This window comes from Ailuropoda melanoleuca, chromosome 1 (genome assembly GCF_002007445.2).
Source record: "Ailuropoda melanoleuca isolate Jingjing chromosome 1, ASM200744v2, whole genome shotgun sequence".
NCBI classification, from domain to species: domain Eukaryota; kingdom Metazoa; phylum Chordata; class Mammalia; order Carnivora; family Ursidae; genus Ailuropoda; species Ailuropoda melanoleuca.
In genome coordinates this window covers 109,201,506-109,224,714 of record NC_048218.1, presented here as the reverse complement: position 1 = coordinate 109,224,714, position 23,209 = coordinate 109,201,506, and the positions used below count along the sequence as shown (strand labels likewise).

The 23,209-nt window shown below is 62.3% G+C and overlaps 1 long non-coding RNA gene across 1 annotated transcript; it reads left to right on the top strand.

Moving 5' to 3' along the window:
- Window positions 1–1,386: 1,386 nt before the first annotated feature.
- Window positions 1,387–22,691, top strand: LOC117803062. Its single transcript, XR_004626664.1, has 5 exons — window positions 1,387–1,828; window positions 5,332–5,426; window positions 18,551–18,610; window positions 21,513–21,666; window positions 22,297–22,691. It is a non-coding gene; the product is annotated as an uncharacterized LOC117803062 (long non-coding RNA).
- The last annotated feature ends 518 nt before the right edge of the window (window positions 22,692–23,209 follow it).

Below are 23,209 nucleotides of genomic sequence, written 5' to 3'. Positions count from 1 at the left end.
GCTACACGTCATGTTGTGGGAAGAGTTTTCACAGTTTTCTAGAGGGAGGGAAAAGCAGAATGTGAACAGCAGGTGGGGCTCCACCAACAGGTCAGGAAGCTGGGGGCACCGTCAACTGCTCTTCAAACTATCTTATTAATTCCATTCTCTGCTGGGAGCATGGATTATGTTTATTATGATTATTATTAGAAGCAGGAAAATACATAAAAAACAACAATCTCTGTCCTCCGTTTCATGTAGCAGTTAATGTTTTCCGCCCAATTACTTAAGATTGAAAATATAAAAGGACCTCTCTCCCTTCATTCTCAAGAGCCCATCTCCATCAGAGATAGGGAGAGACCTAACACACGAACAAAGAGCAGCTTGATTAGTTTAAATGAGGGAGAAGGAACAAGTGAAGGGCCTCCCTGGCTGGTGTGTCGGACTGCACCCCGGCTCTGGCCCAGGCCCCCCTGAGCTGAGCCTGTCTGGGGCTGGCCGGGCTGGGGAGAACGGACGGGTACAGCTTCAGGCAGGTTCACACCCACAGGAGTCTGCAATGGGAAGTAAAGCTGTAGAACCAGCCGGGTGCTTCTACTGCCCGCCTACCCTGTTCCAGGAAGGTGGTCTCGGCGATCTGCCGGCGGCGATGGGCTCCGGAGGGCCGTGTCCATCCAGAGCGGACCTCCGTCCCCGACGGTGGCGGTGCCTTTACCAAACATAAACAGCGGTTTGGTCCTGTCCTATTACTCGGCTTTTGGCTTTGTTCGGCTGTAAACTTTGAGACCCCACGGGAATACAGCGGCCTCTTGCAGGGACTGAGGCGGGGTCCGGACGTGGGCCATAGCCAAGCCCGCTGCCAAGGGGCGCCTGGGCGGCGGGGGGCAACTGTGCGGTGTGGGCTGGACCTCCAGACTCATCCCGAAGCCTGGCGAGTCCGCCGCTCAGCCGTGCAAATGAGCCCAGGAGTGGAGGGCGGGATGAGGCGGGGAGAGACCCGGGTGGGGGCGGCCGAGAGAGGGCCGCCGCTGCCCCCCAGGTTCTGCCCGGAAACCGGGTGGGAGCTGAGCCGCCCAGCTGAGAAGCAGGGGCAGCGGGCGGGGCTGCAGGGGCGGGGCTGGCAAAGGCGAGGCGCGGGGCGGGGGTGGTGGTGGCGGGGATTAANGACGGGCGGGAATTGCAGGGGGCAGGGCTGGCGGAGGGGGCGGGGCCGAGAGAGGCGCAGGTGCCCTCTGGGCAGGTGGGCTGGGAGGGCGGAGCAGGGAGGGGGGAAGTTCTCCCGACCAGGTGCGGCCGGGAGCGGGCGCTGTGGGGGCCACAGGTAAGGCGGGTCAGGGGCAGGTTCCGTGCGGCATTTGGGGGGGCCGGCATGTGGGGGCAATTCAGAGACTGGAGGAAAGCGCGGGGCGGGACCTTGCTGCTGGGGCCACAGGTTGGGCTGGGAAGAGAGGGAGGTCAGTGAGGACACGAGCCCTGCACCTCTGCGCCGACGGGCCACTCGCGGCCTGCTGGCTCACAGAGTCTGCCCGTGGGGCGAGTGGGCTTGCCTGTTTGGATGGAGAGGAAGGGGCGGTCCCCAGAAGGAGCGGGAGCCTGAGCTGGGGCGGGACTCCGGAGAGCAGGCAGCGGGAGTGGATGGGGGTATCTGCGGAGGGATGGAGGGCATCTCCTGAGGGGCTGAGGCCGTGGGGCCCCTTAGCAGAGCAAGAGGGCAACGGTGTGGGGGGCCCACCCCACCAGGATAGGCTCACAAGAGCCACAGACAGGCATGGCTGTGATGGAGCCACAGACAGGCATGGCTGTGATGGAGCAGCCACAGACAGGCATGGCTGTGATGGACAGCACCCAGGTGAGGTGACCCTGGGCTGCTGGAGGCTCCAGGGGCCCATGGACCACGTGGTAGCTTGTAGGGGAGAAGCTCAGAGGGTGGGGGCCCAGGTGCAGGGAAGGGCGGGGAGGAGGGTAGAGAAGAGGGCGGGCCTGTTGGGGGAACCGCTCTGAGGCAGGAGGTCACCCCGCCGCCTGCCTGGGGCTTGCTGGTTTCAAGTTCAAAGTGATTTGAATCTGGTGTTCAGATCCTGAGGCCCCTGGGCAGCAAGGGCTTTATGGGGTTTTTAAAAGTCAAGTCAAGCTAATTAAAAAAAAAATATGGTTTGAAGGCTCAGAAAACAACCCGTTTACTGTGGGATAGCAGTAGCAGAGAAGCCATCCTGGGAGGTCAGAACAGAGACCTGGGCACTTCGTCGGGTATTTGTCTCGCAATGAGGATACATTTCTGGGGGCAGGTTGTGGTGAGTCCCAAGGGGGGACGCTGCTGGCCTCATGCCCTCCGGCCCCCCCCACTGGTGGCCTGAACAGCATGTGCTTCTCAGCATACTTGTGGCTCTGGGGGACTTCCTTGCTCAGTGTCTGGCAACTGGCCGAGCCGGTGGCAGCGGCCGCCCTGAGATGCCAGCCTGAGCCCCAGTCCAGGCTCAGGGAGGGCAGGTGGCCATCTAGGAGGTGCGGTTCCTGGCAGTCCTTCAGGGACAGCCCGGGGGAGGGGGCGGATGCCTGGTGTGGGGCAGGAGACTGGGGGTCTACAGTGACCAGAGGCCAGAAGAGTGGTGGTCCCCTGGGGCCGCAGGGCTTCCCTGTGCTTGTCCTGCTTCGCTGCCCACCCACCAGCTTCTCCCTCGGGGGAGTCCGCATGGGGACTCCTCTGAGCGCCCGGCTGGCCTCGCCTGGCAACTTCCACAGCATCTACCGTTGGAGACCCGAGCCCCCCACCCAGCTCCTCATCCCTGGACTGGGCTTTGATGGGTGTTGGCGTGCATGTGCCCAATGGCAGACAGAGGGTAGGGACAGCTCTTTCTAGAAATTTCCTCTAGGCCGGGCGACAGAGACTACTCCAGAGGGGCTCCCAGAGGTGCCCTCCCCTCACCTGGCGGGCGGGACCCTGGGAGAAAAAGGCCTGTGTCCATTGAACTCCATTATCAAGTGCCTGCTGCCTTCCTCATTCCCTCCCAGTCCAGCGTCTGGCCCCTGCCCGCCTGCCCCCAGCCGTACACGATCCTCACCATCCTGGGCTTAGAGCTGCTGTGGCCTGGGAGGGAAGCAGGGCCCCAGGACGTGGGGCAGAGGGGCAGCCTCAGGCAGGGTCCACATGGCTGTCCGTCCAGAGAGTCCTTCTGGCTGTAGGCTCTCGGTCATCTTGTCCCCCCATTCTCTGCCGTGTCCTAGGCGGGATTCCTGGCTCACTGTTGTTTATTCCTGTACTTACCCTGTCTGGTGGAAGGGACTTCTGGGTCCATCCCTGCTTCCAGAATGAGCCCACCTCTGTCCCCTGGGTGCCTCTCTTGGCCCCCACCCTGGCACAGGCTCGTCATAAGCGTGTAGTCTGGCTGTTGGCAACTTCCAGCTGGGGGTCAGGCCTTCACTGTGAGGTCAGGTTCTAGCACAGGCGGTCCTGACTGTCCCACGGAGGCTCGCACAGCCTCGGGCAAACCGTAAATGCCATTCTGTGGGCTCTCCTGAGAGGAAAGTGGATGCAGGGCCCGCAGAGGGGGGGCTGGCGAGCATGGGAAGGAGGCAGTTGGGGCAGATGGCCACGCAGGCCTCGCTTAGCCCTTGGGCAGCCCTGGGAGCCTCTCTCGCTCCTTCGATGGAGGGGGATACAGGCTCAGAGGGAGGATAGAGCAGGATTCGAACGGGAAGGAAGCTGCTGGCTTTTCCCCTCCCATGAGGGTCAAAAAATCATCCTTCTGTTACCTGTCTTCATACACAGTGAGACATCTCACAGGGGGCCAAGGATGTGGAGTGAGTAGTGTGTGTCCCCCAACCTGCCTGCCCCCTGGAAACAGCCACCGGCTGATTCTTCCTCTGACTTTGGAAAAGCAAAGGCGCAGCCCTACGTACCACCATTGATTATCACGACCTGCGTCGTTAAGAAAATACTCAGATTTAGTGCAATATTTATTTTTTTCCAAGAACGTGAGTAGTACATTTTAATGAGTTTTAGCTCAAAAAGGATCCAATAGTATCCCCTTATCAGCGGGGGACATGTTCCAAGGCCCCCGGTGGACGCCTGAAACCGCCCGTAGTTCCGAACCCTGTGGGTACCACATCTTTTCCCGTGTGTGCATATCGATGGCTAAGCGTCATTTACGAATCAGGCTCAGTAGGAGTGCTCACAGAGGAGCGCGGTTTTCACAACAAGCCCTGAGAGAGGCTGTGTGGACGCGGTCTCCGCCACACTGTCTCACTGACGGTGCGAGGGGCTGACAAGCCCACGGGAGGAGGTGACCCACAGTGCAGGCTGGTGACTGCGTGAGGCGGTAGCTGACCTACTGACCGTATGTCTGGAGATCGTGTCCTTCTGGCTGAGCACGGGGCCCCGATGCTGTGGGAAGCAGAGCCAGAAAGAAGGAAGACTGTAGCAAGTGTTCTCTGGGGGAGACGCAGCGTTTGCCTTGCCCAGAACGGCCATGGGTTTCTCAGGCTGCGTAGACGGCGGGAGGCCTGTGCCTGCGGGGCTTCTGGGGAGGAAGACAGTGGAGGGGCCGCCACATGGCCCGGCTCAGCCCCATGTGGCCTCTGCGCCAGCCTGTCCCCAGGGGCCTCCCAGCCGGACTGAGACCCTTCCTGAGACATTTCCTGTTCTGGGCCCGACTCCCGAGTACCCGTCCAGCATTCTTAGGAAATGATCTAAATCAGATTAAACCAGCACTGGTGACAAGTGGAAAACCACAGAGGACCTTCTGATGGGCCGCACACAGCCTGCTCTCTGGTCTCTGGCACACCCGCCCCTCTTGGGGGTCAGTGTCTGTGGGTTGCCTGCAGGGCCTCTGGTGATGGCCTCCCAGCAGTAACTGGCTCTCTCTCTCGGGTTTCTCTCTGGGCCCCCGCACCCCCGCTGGTCCCCCCCAACCCCCGCTCTCAGAAGCACCCAGTGTTGCTGTGGGACTTGCAGCCTCTGCTCTAACAAGCAGCCGGGAGGGGCTCAGTCCTTCAGCTGTGCAGCTTACTGGCACGATGCTTCTCCCTCCCTCCGAAACCTTCGATGAGTCCCGGCTGCACTGCCCGGAGCTGGGCCGGTTCGTGGCTCTGGGGAGGACTCGCTGGGCCTCATGGTTTGGTCCAGAGGACGCACACTGGGAGGCCCCAGACAGGCCTCCGGTCCAGCGAGGACGCCAAGGCCGTGGTCTCACAGGAGCCGGCTGTCCCCCAGGCGGGGGAGGGGTCTCCGCCGGGCAGGTGCCCCTGCCCCGAACAGATCTCTGTCCAGGCTGGGGCTTTGCGGTCGGGTGCTGGGTGCTCTCAGGGAGATTAATTGGTTCTCCTCTCTGTCTCTGTCCCCCATTTCCTCCCCAGGGGGGCTTTCTCTGTGGTCCGGCGCTGTGTCAAGCTCTGCACCGGCCATGAGTATGCGGCCAAGATCATCAACACGAAGAAGCTGTCGGCCAGAGGTAGGCACGGGCCGTGTGCGGGGGCCGGGCTCCCACAGGCCCAGATCTTGGCTGGACGCAAGGGCCGCCTCCGCCCCAGTGGGGCCAGCAGCAGGGAGAGGGACCCATCCCCTCAGACCTTGACTCTGGTTGGGGGCACTAGGAGGTCCAAAGGCTTCTAGTGACGGATGCTGCGGGGCTGCTGGAATGACCCCTCCAGGTCCTCCAGGTCCCGCACACCAGGGGATGGTTTGCCAGCGCGGGGCGGGGCTCTGGGCCTGCAGGGGTGAGTGTGGTGCTGGGCAGGAGCCGGCCCTGGGCACGTGGCCTCACCTGGCCCACCTTGCCCCTCCGGGGCCCTTGCTGGCTGGCGGCCCGTGCTGGGCTCACAGATAGCACCCCACCCTCCTTGGGGTCTGACAGTGTTCTGTATGGTGGGGGTGCTGCCCTGAGCAGGTGACTCTGAGTACAGACTCAGGGGGGTGAGGGGCTGGGATCCTGGGCGGGGATCCTGCAGGCCCCCCAAGGGACCTTTAGCACCATGGGGGTCCCATGGGTCCTCTGACCCCAGGGTCAGACAGGAGGAGGCCGGGTGACCCCTGGGTAGAGAGAGCCAAGCTAGGCCCCTGGCCTGGTGCTGTCTTGCCTGCCAGGGAACCCCCAGTTAGTGTCCAGACACAAATCTGAGCTGAGAGGCTCCTTCTCTGGCCAAAGAGGCTCTGAGCTTAGGCAGCGCGGGCCTGCATCCCTCTCTGAGACTGGGGCCAGTCTGTGGGGTCTGCAGGACAGTCCCGTGGCCAGCAGGGCACGCAGCCGAGCCCACCCTGTGCGATTGCTGCAGGCCTGTTTCTAGGGGTGGCACTCCCGTCCCAGCTCACGGTGAGGGGCCCACAGTGCCCCGGTGGGTCAGCCCCACGTCCTCAGTGCTTGCTGCCCGTGTTGGGGCCTGAGGGCCGCGCGGGGCATGAGCAGGGAGACTCTGGGCAGACCCAGAAGCATTAGCTCCCGACCGTCCCTTGGCGACAAGGGACCTTTGGGAGCTGCTCAGGGGACTGTGGTGGGCTCTGCTGGCCTCAGGGGGCCTGGCCGTGGTGGCTGGGCCGGGAGAGGGAGTGCCGTGGATCTCCAGGCAACTCTGAGCTGGGCCATGCGTGCCCAGACAAGGTGCTGCCGCCGAGCGCGTCCTGACGCACGCACGCACGTATGCACAGTGCTCCCAGAGCACAGGGGAGCTCCCGAGGTCCCTGACGCTGGTGGGGGGGTACTGGTGGATGCTGGCTTGAAGCGGTTTGGGAGGATATGTCTGCAGACGTGCTGTCCCTAAGGCAGGAGGGACATAGGCTTGTTCCAGGCCACAGGGGGAGGAGAGGGACCCCCCCTCAGATGGCCCCGAGAGTGGTGAGGGAGCCCCTCCCACGTGCCTGGCACGGAGCAAACACCGACATAAGCCGCTGCAACTCCCCGTGTGGGCGGGGAGCACAGGGGAGGGCACGGAGCAGTAGGGGGGTCTTGAGGGATGAATAGGAGTTTGTGAGGCTGAAGCAGAGAAGGATGTGGACATGTTTCTGTGGAATCCTGCAGCTCCTCTGTACCCTCACAGCCCCCTCCCCATGGGTACCCTCAAAGTGCTCTACAGGTAGGGAGCGTCAGGACCAGCAGAAGCCTAAAATCGCAGGTGTGTTGGAAGAGTACCACCTGCCCTTTCTGCCCCTGCAGCAGTGCCCACCCCTTCCTGACCGGACGGCCTGCTTTGCTGCCTCTGTGTGCCAGTGGCACGGCTGGGGAACTGTGCAGAGCCTGGGGCTCCTGTCGGCCCTGCTCCAGGCCCGTGTCCTCACCAGGCATGGCCTGGGATGGGTGGTGGGTGCAGGGCAGCAGCCAGGGCCTGTGGGGAGCCAGAGCGGCTGGCCCACCCGTCCTGCCTGCCCTCGGGACTTGGGGCCCCTGCGGCTTTGCCCCCCCTCCCCCGCTCAGGCCTCTGTACTACCCAGCACTGGGGGGTCTGGGACACTTTTGTTTCCTGTGTAACCCTTTATAATGGCAATTTTCAAACATCCCCAAATATAGAGAAAGTGACAGAATGATCCCCCAGCTTCAACAGCTACGGACTCTCAGCCAATCGTGCTCCATCTGTAACCCCCCCACCCCCAGCCCGCAGTGCATCCCAGACGGCCTGTCATTTTGCACATGGTGTTCAGCACATTTCTCTGATGGAAAAGATGTCTACAGACAACTGGTCGCCTCCCCTGTTCACCTTCGTGCTGAGCGTGGGCCAGCGATGAGCTGGGGCTCAGCGCCACCCCCCCTCGTGCCTCAGTGTCCCCGGCCGTAATAGGGATGAAACTAGTGTGTATTTGTTCCCAGCCCTGCGGGGAGTAAGGTGCTTAGGAGCGGCCCACAGGCACCGCGCTGTCCGAGACCTCCCCTTTCCACCTCCATCCCCTTGCTGGCCACCCAGCATGCAGGCCCCAAGCCCCCTCCTCCGGGAAGCTGCCCTGGTCCTCCCGCACAGCTTGGAAACCCCAAGCCCTTAGGCATTTCTCCACTGATTGCTGCTCCTGGAGAGCACGTGTCGCTCTGGTTCATCTCTGGGCCCTTCCTGCTCCCAGCCCCTCCGTAAGCCTGCTGGGCTGGCTTCCCCAAGCCCCAAGTTCTCCCCTGGCCTGACGCACCGTCTGGCCCTGTCTTCTCCCTCCCACTAGCTCTCCTCAAGTGGGGTTCACCTCATAGGTGGGGGGCGACCTCTAGATAAGGGGACTCAGGAACAGGTGAGATCAGGCCTCACCTCTGCGCCTCCTGCGACCCCCAAGCTGATGCCCAGCTCCCCCCCCAGCTCCCTTCCTGGGTCATCTGGGGCAACCCTCTCCCTAGGGCCTGTGTGGCCCCATGTGCCTTGGGGCGCCCCTGCGCCAAAGCGTGATGGGGAGGAGCGAGCCCGACCCCTCTCCCCAGAGCACGCCGAACCGCCCAGGGCCCCTTCGCACAGCGGGACCGGGGTTTTGTCGCCGCGGGGGCCCCCATGACCCACAGCCCGGAAGACGACCCGGGCTCCGCGGAACTGGGTTAACGGAGGACGCGGCGCCGCATTGCAGGGGCGGCTGAGCATGCGCGGCCGGCGCCCCTCCCTCCCTTTCCCTCTGCGCTCCGAGTTGGGGACCCCTCCGCACGTTGCCTCCCCTCCCTCCCATCCCCTCCCTTTCTCTCCCTTCCGCTCTCGTCCTGATCCCTCCATCTCCCCTCTCCAACGGTCCGCTCCCGGCTCAGAACCCCTCCCTTCCCCTTGCTCCTCCCTCCTGCCCACTCCCCTCTCCTCCCCTGCCCACTCCCCACCCCCCACCCCTTGCCAGCTCCGGGAACAGCTCCCCTCTCCTCCTCTGCTCCGGCACCCCTCCCGACCCGGGCACCCCCTCCGCTCCACTCGGAGGCTCCTCCCTGGCCGCTCGCAGCGCCCCCCGGGGGCTGAGCGGGGGTATTACGGTGTAAGCAGGTCCCAATTTCAGATAAGCAATGATTTTTTAGAATAAGTATGTCCCAGACCCCCAATCAACTTTTAGTCCATTCTGCCTTCATGTCGGGGATCCAGGGGACCCTGAGCAGTGGGAGGGGTCCCCCGGGGACTTGGAGGGTGGGTGGGAATGGGGGCCTCTCCCTCTGCACCCTTCCCCTCCCCAGCGCCATCTCCCAGGTTCTGTTGGGGGACCCTCATTCCCATGTCAGAGAAGGAGGGGGAGCAACGCGGGCACAGGCTGGGGTTGCCAGATTTAGCAGTTACACGTGGATTTCAAATAGACCATGAAAAAAATCCGAGTTTCACAAATGCAGCCCAAACCGAATGGGCCATACTTAACACTAGAAAATGATTTGTTGTTCATCTGAATTTGGGACGTACTTATACTAAAAAATTCTTGCTGGTTATCTGAAATTCCAATTTAGTGGGCATTTTGTGTTTTATCAGGCAGTATTAAACAGATCTGTTGAAAGAAAAGGTTTTTGTGATTAATTCATTAACCAGATAGACTAAGTCAAAGCTTCTGAAAATGGGGGTGAGGGGGATAAGGGTCCAGGACAAGGGCAGAGAAGGAGGCCAGGCCAGTGGGGGTCCTGGTGGGCTCACAGGTGAGGTGGAGACCATGGCCACCTGAGGTTGGGGTGACTCTGGGGTGCGGTGACGTTTGTGAGGGCAGAGTCAGGCCCGGGGGCTTTGGGGACTGGAGATCTGAATGGTATCGGCCAGCGGCGGTGCCCCGCCCCTGGGTTGTGGGGGTCGGAGAGGGCGAGGGGGCGGCCAGTCCCTGGAAGGTGGACTGGCCCCGGGAGATGATGGGAGGGTCATCAGGAGGGAATGTCCGTGAACTCCTGCACCCTGTGGGGTGGTTTTATCAGCTCTGTCCTTCCCCAAATCTGAAAGGACCCTTCCCAGCACCCCCGCCCACCCTCACATGCACCAAGAGCCCCCTGGAGGGGGGTGCAGGGTCAGAAGGGCAGCTCTAGGTCTGAGGACCCGGGTTCTGGCCCCAGCCCTCTCATGCAGTGGGTCCCGGGAACCTTCCAGGGTCTGGGTCCCATCTTTGAGTAGACTGCGCCATCAGGGGCTGTGCCCATGCAAGGAAAGTGTGTGGTCTCTGCACACTGCCCAGAGCATGTCCCAGCTGTGCTGCTGAGAGCATCATGGGCGCTGCCTGGGGGTGGGCTGGGGTGGGACTCTACCCAGTAGGCCCTGTGACACCGGTGCTGGGGAAGGAACGGGCAAAGGAGGCAGCCACTGGGATCTCCCATCACCACGCCCTCCTGTCCTGGAAGGTGACAGTGTCCTGTTTCACAGCTGACAAAACTGAGGATCCCAGAGGATAGTCAACACTGGTGAGGGTAGGAGTCCTGCCCTGGGGTCACGCCACGACCCAGCACAGGACCCAGATCCTGGACAGCTGAGACGGACAGCAGCCTACGCTCCCCAGGCCTGGAGCCCGAGGAGGGCTGCACGTCACGCAGGCCCGCGGGGTGCACTCGGGGACGTGTGGGCAGCCTGGGCTGAGGGAGGCAGGCATCGTAGTGATGAGACAGCGGAGTCCCCACCGCGGGATGTGGTCAGCGTCTCTGAATAATTCCTCTCTGGCAGAGGGTAGGAGGGCACTGCGCCTGGTGTGCCCGGGCAGGTGGCCGTGGGGCCGGGGGACCTTCTGTGGGAGCAGAGGGGGTAGGAAGCCCAGAGCCAGGTTGCACTGGACAGGGGTTGATGGCTCTGGGCCTGAGGAGGGAGCGGGAAGGTCTCCGTCCAGGGGAGGCCAGCTGAAGGTGGGGAGGGAGGGCTCTGGGGGCCCAGCTGCCACACAGCCCCACGTGGCCTGTAGACAGCTCAGAGGCCTGGGTGCTGCCGTGCGGGGGGGCCTGGTGGCTGCTTTGTCCCCGTGGCAGCTGCTGGGTGACAGAGACGCCCTTGTGGGGTGGGGTAGCTGCCTGATGCTGGCGTGGTAATTGCTGGTTGCCGAGTTGCCTTTTTAAAACAAGAAGTCCGCACGGGGGGTATCTTTTCATCATCCTCACTCTGTCGGCACCCTGGAGCGCCTGGAGCAGGACGGGGTGCCCCACGGGAAGCACCGCGGGCTGGCTGGGGCCTCCCCCCACGGCTGCCCGCACGTGGGCTCTGGTGCCAGCCCCCCCACCCCCCAGGTGGCAGGCCGGCTCCCCTCCCCCTAGCCTCCCTGTGCCCTGCACCCCATCTCAGGGTTGGGGCGACGGTCATCACAGCCCTGCCTCACGGCACCCTTGGCAGTTTCGGGGGCCTGTGCAGAGCACACGGCACGCGCTAGTCCAGGTGGCCCGGCAGGACCCCGAGCTGCCCCTGGAGTCTCCCCGCGAGCCCTGTCCGCAGGCTCGAGCTGTGGGAGCTCGGCCTCGGGGCGTCCTCCCTGAGAGTGGTCTCTTCCCGGCACTTGGCAGCCTGGTCCCGGGACCGGACGCTGTTAGCAGGACAGAGGCTGTTAGTGGGACAGAGCCGAGGTGGGAGCCCCCAGGGCGAGCAGGTGCAGCAGCTCCGACCTGAACTTGCCTGTCTTCCCTGACCGGTTCCTTCCCCGCGCTACCCCCCCCCAACCTTGCTCCCCGCGACCCTGCAGGTGTGAATGCCCAGGACTTCCAGCGGCTGAGGGCCGCAGTGGGGCCAGCCTGGTTTCCTCAGCTCTGTCCCTGTGGATTTTGAGACTCTGGGGTCATGAGAGTTACAGGGTTGATGCTGGACGGCGTGGGCCATGGGCGATGGGTGATGTGGATATCCGTGAGCCTCCTAAGATTCTAGAAGGCTCCCTCTTGCCCTCTGATGGTGAAGGTGTGGAGATGGGTGGGAAGGAAAGGCAGGGACCTCTGAGTGACATCCCTGTGCCCCGTGCAGTGGGTCACTTGGGGCAACAGTTTCTCATTTACATGTGCTGGTGCTGAAGCCCCCGGTGAAGGGAGCGGGGATGCCTGCCAGTGTCTGGAGCGTCTTCTGGGATGGGGCTGGAGGAGGGAAGCAGGAAAACAGGCCAGATGCCCAGCTCTGCAGGGCAGGCTGGGAGTGGGGGACAGAAGTGGGGGCAGGATTGGGGGCTGGGGTGTCCTGTCGAGTCCTCTCCCTGGGACCTCCCCACCCTTTCCGCACATGGGAAATGGACTCAGAGTGAGGCTTGGCTTGGTTCAGTGTCCCTGTGTCCAGTGTCCCCATGGCTACCAGAGGCTGGCACACAGGCAGTCCCCCAGCTGAATGATCCTGGTTTGGGTTCCCTGCTCGTTTAGCCTGGAGGAGGCAGAAGCCTGAGCAGCCCCAGGCCCTGCGTAGCCAATAGTTGGATGCAGGAGGGGACGAGGGGACTGGCTCCCCTGCAGGCTGTGGCTCCCCCCAAGTCCCCTGAGGTGGTCAGCACCTGGCCTCCTTCCTGGGGTGGTGGGGCTCTGTCTCTGGCTGGTGCAAGGCCCCCAGCTGACAAGGAGGCAGTCAAGGGCCTGGGCTGCTGCCGGACTCCCCACAGCTTTGCCTACCGCTCCACACCACCAGGCCCCCCAGTGCTGGTCCTTATCTCCCTCTGGGGCCAGGCCACGCACACACTCCCACGCCCCATAGCCCAAGGGCTGGCACCTCTCCTGGGGCCTCAGCGGGCACTCAGGCATCCACGTAGAAGTGGACGGTGACCCTGGGACAGGGACCTGACCTTGACACAGATCCCCACGGGCTCCGTCCAGGAGCTGCTGGGCTGGGTGGGGCATCCAGGGCAGCAGCCACCATGGCCTGTGACCTCGGCCAGCTTCCTGACGTGTCCCAGCCTCCCTGCCCCGGGGCCGAACCCTCTGTCATCCCTGCATCCCCGCTCATCCTGCAGACAGGGTGGGGGAGCCAATGGTGCCCCTGGTGCTGGCGGGTCTCCCCAGTGAACACAGCCCACCTGTCCAACCCCAGGGGTCCTTGGGGGTCCAGCAGCCGCCCTCTCAGCCTCTGCTGCCTGCCGGGCTGTGTGGACTCTCTGTGTGGGATTTCAGGTTCCGTCCAGCACAACTGCTGGTTTTCCCAAGAGGTGGCCTCACTTGTCCCAGGCCAAGCCTCAGGGTGGGGGCCGGGGCGGGGGACGGCTGGCAGCTCCTCCTGCCAGGTGGGCCTGTCTCCCCCTCCCATCCCTCCTCCGCCTGCACCAGTGCCTTGCGGGCGTCCTTCTGCCCATGACAGCTCTGCTGCTGCTCGTGGCAGCTGGCGAGGAGCCAGGCGCCCACCCACGTCCCTCCTGTCCCCCTTCTGGTACCCCCCCACCCCATCTCCACTCTGAGTCACCCATAGTGGGGGAGCAGGTGGGGGCTGGGGGGAATGATGTCAGAGCTGGGAGGGCCGCATCTGTGAGGGGCCATGAGGAGCCCGCAGCCTGGGGTCACGTCCCGGCCTTGGGGACTGAGTGCTTTTGGGCACCTGCTTCCTTCACTGGGACTGCCACTCACACTGCAGGGTGTGGCAGAAGCCGTCGATGTCCTCTCCTGCTTGTGGGTACAGCCTCCCACCTCCTTCAGCTTCCTGACTCAGCTTGGGGTGCCCCACCTAAGGAGGTCCCACCTGGAGGAGACCCTGACGGGGGAGATCCTCCTGCGGGGGTCCCTACCTGGGGAGATCCTCCTGGGGAGCCCAGCTTGTGGGGCCTAGCCTGGGGGGACCCTGCCATGACCCAGCAGTGACATGGGGTCTAGGCGGGAGCGTGCCAGGTCCCTGCCTGGGGGGGTCCCTGCCTGGGGAAGACCCCATTTGAGGGGGTCCTGCCTGGAAGAGACCCTGCCTAGGGACACTCCTCCTGGGGGATGCTGCCAGGGGAGATCCCATCTGAGGGAGACCCTACCTGGGGAGCTTTGCCTGGGGAGACCCTTCCAGGAGGGGCTGTGCCGGGGGGAGGCCCTGCCTGGGGGAGACCCTACCTGGGGGGGGCCCCTACCTGGGGAGATCCTCCTGGGGAGCCCAGCCTATGGGGCCTAGCCTGGGGGGACCCTGCCTGGGGTGCCCAGCCTGGGGGAGACCCCATCTGGGACACTTGCTGTGTGGAGCTGGCTTTGGTCTCCCACTGCCATTTCTCGGAGCATTATTGGAGTGAAGTGGGTAAGTCCTACTGTGTATGTGGAATAGATGGCACCCACGTGTGGCCATGTGTGGCAGGCGCCTGTCCCTTCTTGCCCCTTGGGGGCTCCTGCCCATCTCCCTCCTGGCATGGCAGTGACAACCCTGAGCAGCTCCAGCCTCCTCCCACTCGCGGGGTGCTCCTGGGGTCTGGGAACTGCTGTTCCCGTGTGGCTGTGCTGCAGCCACCCCCCTTCCTGGCCCCCAGCCCCTGAGCCTGGTGGCAAGCACCTTAGGGACACCCAGAGCACAGGGCAGGCCTGGCACAGAGGTGGTGGTGGGAAACCCAGGAGGGCTTCCTGGCATTGCAGGCCGTGAGACTGTAGGTGGGAACCTCACGCATGCACGTGTCTGGAATTCAGGCAGGAGGGCAGCAGGGGGTCACCGGTGTCTCTTGAGTCATGGTTTTGTTTTGTTTGATGCACTCTTTTGTGGGATGTAAATGAATGCTGTGTTTTATCGGTAACCCTGTTTCTCTGGTCGGAGAATAAAGAGCTGGGCCTCACGGGAGCAGGTGTGTGAATGTGTCTTGAGTGTGCGGGAGTTGTCTCCAGCCAGAATGAGCCAGTGGCCTCTGGCTGCAAGCTTATGTAGGGTGTCTGAGCCTTGAAGACAGCTGAATTCAGGAGTCCCCGAGCGCTGTGACAATTGCGTCTGTCCCCCGTGATGGCATATTCCTCCAAAACCTCCCTCTGGTGTGGTGGGGTCCCTCTTGGGTCTCCTGCAGGCAGCATCAGGGCCTCCGAGTCTTCTGTCCCCGGGGCATGGCACGGCTGCACCTGCTCCGTGTGACCCAAGACCTGTGTGCGTCCCCTGGGTCCCTGGACACAGTCAGTGCTGGCCTCGGGTCTTCAGGAGGGAAGAGGGCAGAGAGGCCTCCTCTCTCTGAGGTGGGGTTCCCAGAAGTTGGGGAGCGAGTTTGCCCTCACTCCCTGGGCCCCTGACCTCTGTCCCCATCCTTTTTCAGAAGTCACCCTCAGGCCCGTCTGTGGAAGATGATCTCAGAGGCGCAGTCCCCGGGGCTGGTGCATGTGGGCAGTGATGCAGGCTGGGTCTGACACGGAAGACTGGGGAGACGAGACCACCCTCTGGGGGTGGGACACATGGGGTGTTGGTAGGGCAGATTCTTAGGGTTCTCTTGTCCTTAGCACAGGTGCTGTGTGTGTTCTGTGACGAGTACCAACATTCCATAGCAACACGCTAACCTGTGACAGCTCCAGGTGCCCTGGACACTCAGGACACCTGGCCACAGCCCTGGGAGGGCCCTTTTGAGCCTCCTGGCTGGTCTCAAGGCTGGCCTGGTCACTCCGACCCTGCATCCCCCACAGCCCTGGCAGGTGCCTGGTGAACCCTCCTGGGGTAGCCTGCTGCCCACCCAGCCAGGACATCATTGCAGTGGACATGGCCAGGAGGGATGCCGGGCTGGGGTCCCTCGGGTGCTGGCAGGCCCCAGGCAGGGTGGGCAGCGTCCCAGCTGCACCCCCAGGCCCGCTCAACGGTCACTGCTGTGGTGTGTGAAGTCCCTGCGGCCACTGTGGGGATGAGTGGGTGCAGCAAGGTTCCGGGACTGGGTCAGGGTCACTATCCCATCCCCCCCACACCCTGCTGCTCGCCGGGGAACGGGACGCTCTGGAGGTGTCCTTCCTGGTCCAGCTGACAGTTTAGGACCGGGACATGCTGCTTGTGCGCCAGACTGGGTTGAATTTGACTCACTTCACCATGACCACGATGGGGTTCAGGATGCTAGTTCGGGACTTCATGTGAAGTGATACCATCATGTTAAGTGATAACTTGGGCACCGTTGCCAGAAGGAATCAAAGGCTGTGGGCAAGGTGGACAGGGGGACAGACCCCTGCTCCCATCCCGGGTCAGGGACTGTCGGCTTAGATGATTAATTTCCGGGCAGATGTCGCCACGGCAGGTGCCCTCATTAATCAGTGGCTTTGTGCTTGTTGGAGAAGGGCTCAAACCCTTGTATAAAAAGAATATTTTGCCTCATTATAAAAGGAACATGAAATTGTTGTCAAAGTTGGGGAAAATATAAAGCATAAGGTAATTTATTGTTTTCTAATCCCATCATTCTGCCTCGGAGAGGGAAGCACGGTCACGGTCTGGACACACGTGCGTGTCTTAGCGTCAGAGCTTCTCCCTGCCCCGTGCTGGCATCCTGATAGCAAGGGGTGCAGCCGGGAGGGTCAGTGACCTGCTGGGGCCATGGGTGGGTGCCGGCATGTGGCCCGGCGGCCAGGCTTCCCTTCTTGGCATCGCGCAAATAATTTCTCTCCCCAGTGCGCTCGGGGGTCAGTCAGTCTTTGGGACGGGACTGTGCCCTCGGGGACAGTCTTTTCCTTATTGCTTCCTTCCCCAAAGGGGGTTCCCATGTGCATTTTCCTCCTGATTTTTATGTATGAAAATGACCCTGTCTCCCCCCACCCCACCCCCCTGAACTCTCCCTGCCTGAGGTTCGTTAAGTCCTGGTCCACACTCGGACGGGCTTCTTGGCTGTCATCCACACTGGGGGGACGGGCAGGTTAGCTTCAGGTTCCGTATCGTGTGCGACTTACTGCTCTGAGATCACGCCAGAGAGCCTCCTTGTCCTTAGGACGCGTTCACGGGCTGTCGCCTGGTAGGGGGCCGTGGAGTGTGGGGCTTCTCTCAGACACTCAGTAAAAGTAAGTGGATGCGTGCGGAGGGATAGATTATACAAAAGTGCTTTTTCTGAGCACTTGGTAGTGTCTGTGCAGCTTTTCTCTAGGTTTGAAAAATGTTCAGAACAGTAACTTAAAACCCTTTGCAAGGAAAAGTGATGCCGGAAGCCCACCATCCCTGCTGCACCTGCGGGGTGCGGCGCTGGCCGTGGCGACAGGCCGTCCTTTAGATGTGGGCCCCGCCCCCCAGTTATGTTTCACGTTGCCTGGTTTTGAGCTCCGTATGGATGGAAAAGCGGAATTCACGCTTTGTGTCGTGTTGCGATTGTGCTGAATTCATCCCTCCTAACGGAGATGCTCGGACAGCCCCCAGCGTCCGCCGTCACAAATACCGCTGGCTCCTGTCCGCTGGGCTCAGGTCCCGCCACAGAGGGGACGGGACGGCACCCGGGCGTGCTGCTCTGGGGGTGGAGGTGAGGGAGGGCGGGGTAGCGTGAGGGTCTGTCCCTCTGGCCAGCACCGCCCTGCTGCTCTGCCAGAGCCCTCCCAGTGCCAGGGCGCCTGGCCACACAGGAGCCAGGTTGGGGCGGGGGACAGGTGTTAGCGTTTTCAGAGCTTCAGTGGCAGGAGGAGGGAGGGCCAGCTGGACCTGGGGTGTCCCAGAGAGATTCCTGTCTGCAGGCATGACGTTCCTGCTCCGGAAAGGCACATGCGGGTTTGCAAGACTGTCCCAGCCCAGCGCGGTCACACGGCCCGGGGAGTGCTGATAGGGCAAAAGGACCTTCTCATGCTGGGGTCTATTCCCCTCAAGTCCACGTGGGGACCAGGGCCCAGCAGGTCTGGGGAGACCTGTGGCGTCATTAGCACCTTCACTGTACCCCACAAAGGCTTCCTGATTCACAGGGGCTCGGCAGACAGACAAGCACCCACCTGCTGGTACAGAAATGCGCTCCCCAGACCCTTGCTCTGAGGGGCTCAGCCCGTGCAAGGGTGGATGGCGGCTCAGGACCCCTGGCGCCCCCTCCCTGGGTGCATCCCACCCTGGGGCAGCTGCCATCCTGCACTTGGGAACCCCCTGCCTCTCTTGACAGTCTGGCCACACGTGTATGCCCAGTGATCTGTGTGTGGTGACCTCTGTGAACGAAAGCACGTTTTGGGGCTTCCTTTGTAAGTGGCTTGTTCACTCAGCCTGTGTTGGGGAGTCGGGGTGGTGCGCACACGGTGCCGATGGGCATGTTCCTTTGTGCAGCTGTAACCACGTTAACTGTGAGTTCTCTAGTCAATGGGAAGGTGGGTTTTTTCCAGAATTTTGCTCTTAGAGGCTGCATCAAATTTTAAAATCCTCCAGGTACCCTGTTTGTCTGGAATAGAACATTTCTGGTAAGCTGCTTAGTCCTTAGAGGCCCAGCCTCCAGAACGGAAGCGCTGGCCTCGAGGGGCAGGGATCAGGGCTGGTGGGGGGCTCCCAGGACCCTGCTGGCGGACGGCAATGCTCCGCCAGCCCCACGGCCACTGACGAACACGCTAGGCTTCAGCCGGAGGCTCCGAAGAGTCTGGAATTAGGACGCAGAAGTGAAGGGTCACTTGGTGCTGTCAGCTTTGCTGTGAAACGTACAGCACTTTCTCTTCTGAGCCACCTGGGGCTCCCTGCCTCTGTCTCCCCGGCCTCTCACAGCAAACGTTTGGCAGCCTCTTCCTGCCCCGGCCCTGCTGGCCAGGGGACCCGGGCGGTCTGCAGGCGTGCGCTGCGAGAGGCGGTGGGCACCTCCCTGGGCCGTGTGTCTGGCAGGCACCGGTCTCGGCAGTTCTGGGGCAGGGGCGGGGTGGGGGTGGGCACCGGCCGCAGGGGCACGAGGTCACACCGTGTTGCTCTCTGTCCCCAGATCACCAGAAGCTGGAGAGAGAGGCTCGGATCTGCCGTCTTCTGAAACATTCCAACATCGGTGAGCAGCCCTTCCAGGGGGCGGGGGCGGGGGTCCATCTCTCTGCCCCATGGCCTGCGGCCTTTCTCTCCCGAAGATCGCACTTGCAGAGGGACACCCAGAAGCCTCCTTTTCCTTCTCCCTAGAAGAGTCCCGCCCTCAGGGCCTCGCGGCCGCTCTCTCTCCTGACCTGCAGGGATCCTGGGGCTTCGGGCAGCCCCGTGTGGCAGCTCCATCCGGACTGGCTCCTGCCCATCGCTCTAGGTGCGAGCTGGGATCCTGGCAGAAACATTCTGTGGCTTCAGAAAAGCCACAAGACAGCCCAGTTAAGAGGAAAAACGTTTGGACACCGTAAACCTCAACGGCCACGCTAGCGCAGTCCTGGCCTGAGGTCTGAGGTCTGGCTCTGGAGAACCACCGCTGTCCCCTGCTGGTCCTCGCCGCTGCGGCCTGGGGCTGTGGTCCTGGCAGGGGCCGTGGCGCCCGGGGAGCCTGGGGCCTTGGCCACAAGGATGGTCGCCTTTTTTCTGAAAGCCGAGGTCCCCTTCTTGTGGGTGACACAGTTGCAGGGGCCTCACAGACCTTGGACGTCCGCTTGGGGCTCCCGGGCCACTCGACCTCCACTCAGCAGGTGCCCACCCTTCACCCCTGTGGCTCTGGGGTGGTCCCTGCCTGCTGCCCTGGGGAACGGGTGTGTGCGTCCGCTGGCCTGCCCTGCTCTACTTCTGGCCCTGGAGGGACTTCTGAGGAGCCCGCTGTGGGAAGCAGCCGGGAGGCACTGAAGGGCCAGGGCTTTGTTGCCCCGGGGGCACCCAGGGAGCTTGTCAGGGTGGAGTCCGGGCCTCCTCCTGCCATGATTCCGGCTCAGTTGTGCCAGGACAGGGCCCAGGATTCTGTTTAAAAGGAATGGCAGGTGGTGTAGCTCAGCCACTTCTGGAGCCCCTGGCCTGGGGGGTGTTTGCCACTCACAGCCCCCAGACCAGGGCGAGGCCCAGGGGGCTGCAGGAAGCTTCAGCCGGTCCTTAGAGCTGGTCCTGAGAGCCGGCCCCGGGAGCTCTGCGCCGAGGCCTGTGGCCCTGCAGGACCTGTGGGAGGGGCAGGGGAAGGCAACCCCCCCCACTTCCTGGGCAGCCCCCCCGTGCTCGCAGGCGGCTCCAGCCCTGGGCCCGGGCCAAGCGCTTTTACTTCCAGATTCTCAAGCCACGTGTGCTGGCCCCGCTGGCGTGCAGGGTCCTGACTCAGAGGCCTGGCGTGGGCCCAGGAATGGGAGCCTTCACCAGTGTGCCTGTGATTCTGATGCAGGCGTCTGAGGGATCCCGGCCACACTTCACTGGCTGGCTCGTGGGGTAGGGTGTGGGCACATGTCAGTCTGACCTTCCACCGCCCCAGCTGTTGTCCTCTGTGCTTCGGAGCCGGACCCCAGGCGCCTGCTCACCCTCTTTCCTGCTGCTCCTGGCAGACACCGCCACCCCGCCAACTCTCCCCATGTCCCTGCCCTTGCCAGCCCCCTCCCCTGCGTCCTCTGAGCACCAGCCAAGAGTGGATCAGGAATTCCATTTCAATAGGGGAGGACCCAGGTGTTCTTTGGGTTGGTGTTTTGTGACAGTTCTTCAAAAGACATCTCCTTGACCTGCCTGGATGCCCAGTGTTGTTCCTGGTCTGTTATGATCAGTCCCTGAAGTCCTCATAGCAGCTTCATTCTAGAACACTGAGGAGGCAAAGCTGAGACTGGGATGCAGAGGGAACATTCTAGAACACGAGGAGGCAGAACTGAGACTGGGAGGGTTCAGAGGGAACATTCCAGAACAAGGACAAGGCAGAGCTGACACAGGGGGATGCAGAGGGAACATTCCAGAACAAGGACAAGGCAGAGCTGACACAGGGGGATGCAGAGGGAACATTCCAGAACACGGGGAGGCAGAGCTGAGACTGGGGAGTGCAGAGGGAACAGTCCAGAACAAGGAGGAGGCAGAGCTGAGCCTGGGGGGTGCAGAGGGAACAGTCCAGAACATGGGGAGGCAGAGCTGAGACTGGGAGGTACAGAGGGAACGTTCCAGAACACGGGGAGGCAGAGCTGAGACTGGGGAGTGGAAGGAACATTCCAGAACAAGGAGGCAGAGCTGACACAGGGTGGTGTGGAGGAAACATTCCAGAACACGGGGAGGCAGGGCTGAGACTGGGGTGCAGAGGGAACATTCTTTGTAGACTCACTAGGAGCTCTTGGGGGAGTAGTGGGAGAGGTCTAGGGGGAAGTGAAGGGTCCCCTTGCTCCTGGGTCTGGGTCTGCCCACCCCCACCATAGACAGAAGTGCCCCCGGTGCCCCTGGGAGGGGCTCCCCATCCTGTGCCGCTTCCTTTGAGCAGCTGTGTTCAGGGCGGGGGGGCAGGGAAGGGGAGGAGCCTCAGTTTCCCCATCTGTAAAGTGGAGGTGGGCACTCACAGGGAGTGCCCGGGAGGAACCGAGAGGAGTCAGGGGGAGAGCAGGCGCAGTCCTGAGCCCCTCTGTGCAGAAGTGACTCGGGGAGGCTCAGAGGGCAGAGTCATGGCCCGGGGCCCAGCCTTACTGCTGGCGAGCTGCCACGGCTCAGAGCTCCCACAGGGTCCATGTGTGTTGAGCGAGGCTGCACAAGCCACACACTTCCAGGGGCCTCTTAACTCGCGTGAGTCCCCCGTGCTGCGTAACCAGCAGCAAAACTCACCCCACGGGCACTGATTTTCTCTGTGGATTCAAGAGCTGTGGGACTGGGTGGTCAGGGCCACTACATAACCTGCGGGATCTGTGCTGAATGAGAATGTGGGACTTGAGACAGCAACAGCCGAACCGGCCTCCTGGGCCCGGCACCTGGGCGGCTCCTCCGGGGCTCCCGTGCAGTGTGGACACTGGCCTGAGCTGTGTCTTCTGAAGGTTTGCTTGCATCTTTAGGTTTGCTTCCAAGGCTTGCTCACGTGGCTGTCGGTGGGAGGCCGGAGCCCTCCCTCCTGGGCGTCTCGTCAGGGCCGCTTGAGTATCTTCGGGACGTGGTGGTGGGTCCCCAGAGTGCGTGACGACAGGGACACAGAGGGGGACAGACAGAGAGGTAAGGGAGGGAGAACGAGGGGCACGATGCTGCTTTTTCCTCCCCAATTATAGTAAAATACACATACTATTTATAGTTTTATCCGTTTTTAAGTGTATAGTTCCTTGGCATTACGTATATTCACAATGTTGTGTGATCGTCGCCACTATCTGTACCCACACTTTTCGTTATCCTGGGTGGAAAGTCTGCACCCAGGAAACACTAACTCCCGTCAGGGCCCCCCCCAGGCTCCCCAGGCCCAGGAACCACCACGCACTCTGTGTCCGTGGATCTGTCCCTGCTAGGAACCTCACGGCAGTGGGATCACACATCGGTCCCTTTGTGGCTCTCGTTTCACTCGGCATCACGTCCTCACCGACCATCCGTGGTGAAGCGAGCTGCAGGATTTCCTTGCTTTTCAAGGCTACATAATATTCCACTGTGTGGACAGGCCACAGTTGGCTTCTCCGTTCACCTGACGGCAGACCCTTGGCTTCTTGCCGTCTGTCGCCCGCTGCAGACCGTGCTGCCGTGGGCGCGGGCAAATGCGTGTGTGCGAGTATTTGTGTGGGTCCAGCTTTCAGTGCTTTGGCAACACACCCAGCAGTGGAATGGCTGGCCCGGTGGCAGGTCTGTGTTTCACTTTTGCAGGAACCACCGTGCTTCCTAGACCTAGTGTAGGAGGGGCCCCGCCATCACCGCACCCGTTCTGTTCTCGGAGGCCAGCACATGTGAGCGTGGGGGAGCTAAGTTCTCCTCTTAAAGGAAGAGCATCAGAGCATTGGGTGCGTTTTGCCCCCCGAGATGAGCGCATGGGGCCTCTGCTGAGCTCTCACGCTGGGAGTGGGGTGCTTAGAGCCATCCCCCTACCACCAGCTTACCCAGGCAGAGCCCTCCCCAGATGGTACAGTTTCTCTTCGGAGACAAGGGGGTCCCTGGGCAGAGGAGGCAGCCGTGTGGCCTGGCTTCGGCAGTACCTTCTGTGGGAAATAGGCCTGGGTGTCTGGGATGGGCCCGACCCAGTGTCCCCCAGCCTCCCTCCGACCTCCCCCCAGCCTCCCTCCATCTTCCCTCCAGCCTCCCTCCAGCCTCCCCCCAGCCAACCTCCCTCCATCCTCCCACCAGCCTTCCCCCAGCCTCCGTCCAACCTCCCTCCAGCCTCCTCCAACTGCCCCCAACCTCCCTCCATCCTCGCCCCAGCCTCCCCTCCAGCCTCCCCCTAGCCTCCCCCAATTTCCCCCCAGCATCCACCAATCTCCCTCCAGCCTCCCTCCAGCCTCCCCCAGCCTCCCAGCAGCCTCCCCACAACCTGCACTCATCCTCACCTTTGTATACTGACCCTGTCTTCTCAGGGCCTGGCTCAGTGATGGCAAACCCCACCTTCTGGTTTCTGGGGCCGGAACTGATCTCCTTTGCTGGGTGGCTCCCCTCCGAGCTGGGCAGATGGGCATCTTGGAAGACATGCCCTGGGGAGACTTCCTGCCTGGACGGTGGAGGCCAGTGCAAGTTGGGGAGAGGAGAAAGGTCTCCAGTCTCCTGCTGCTTAGGCCCGCGGCTGGTGATG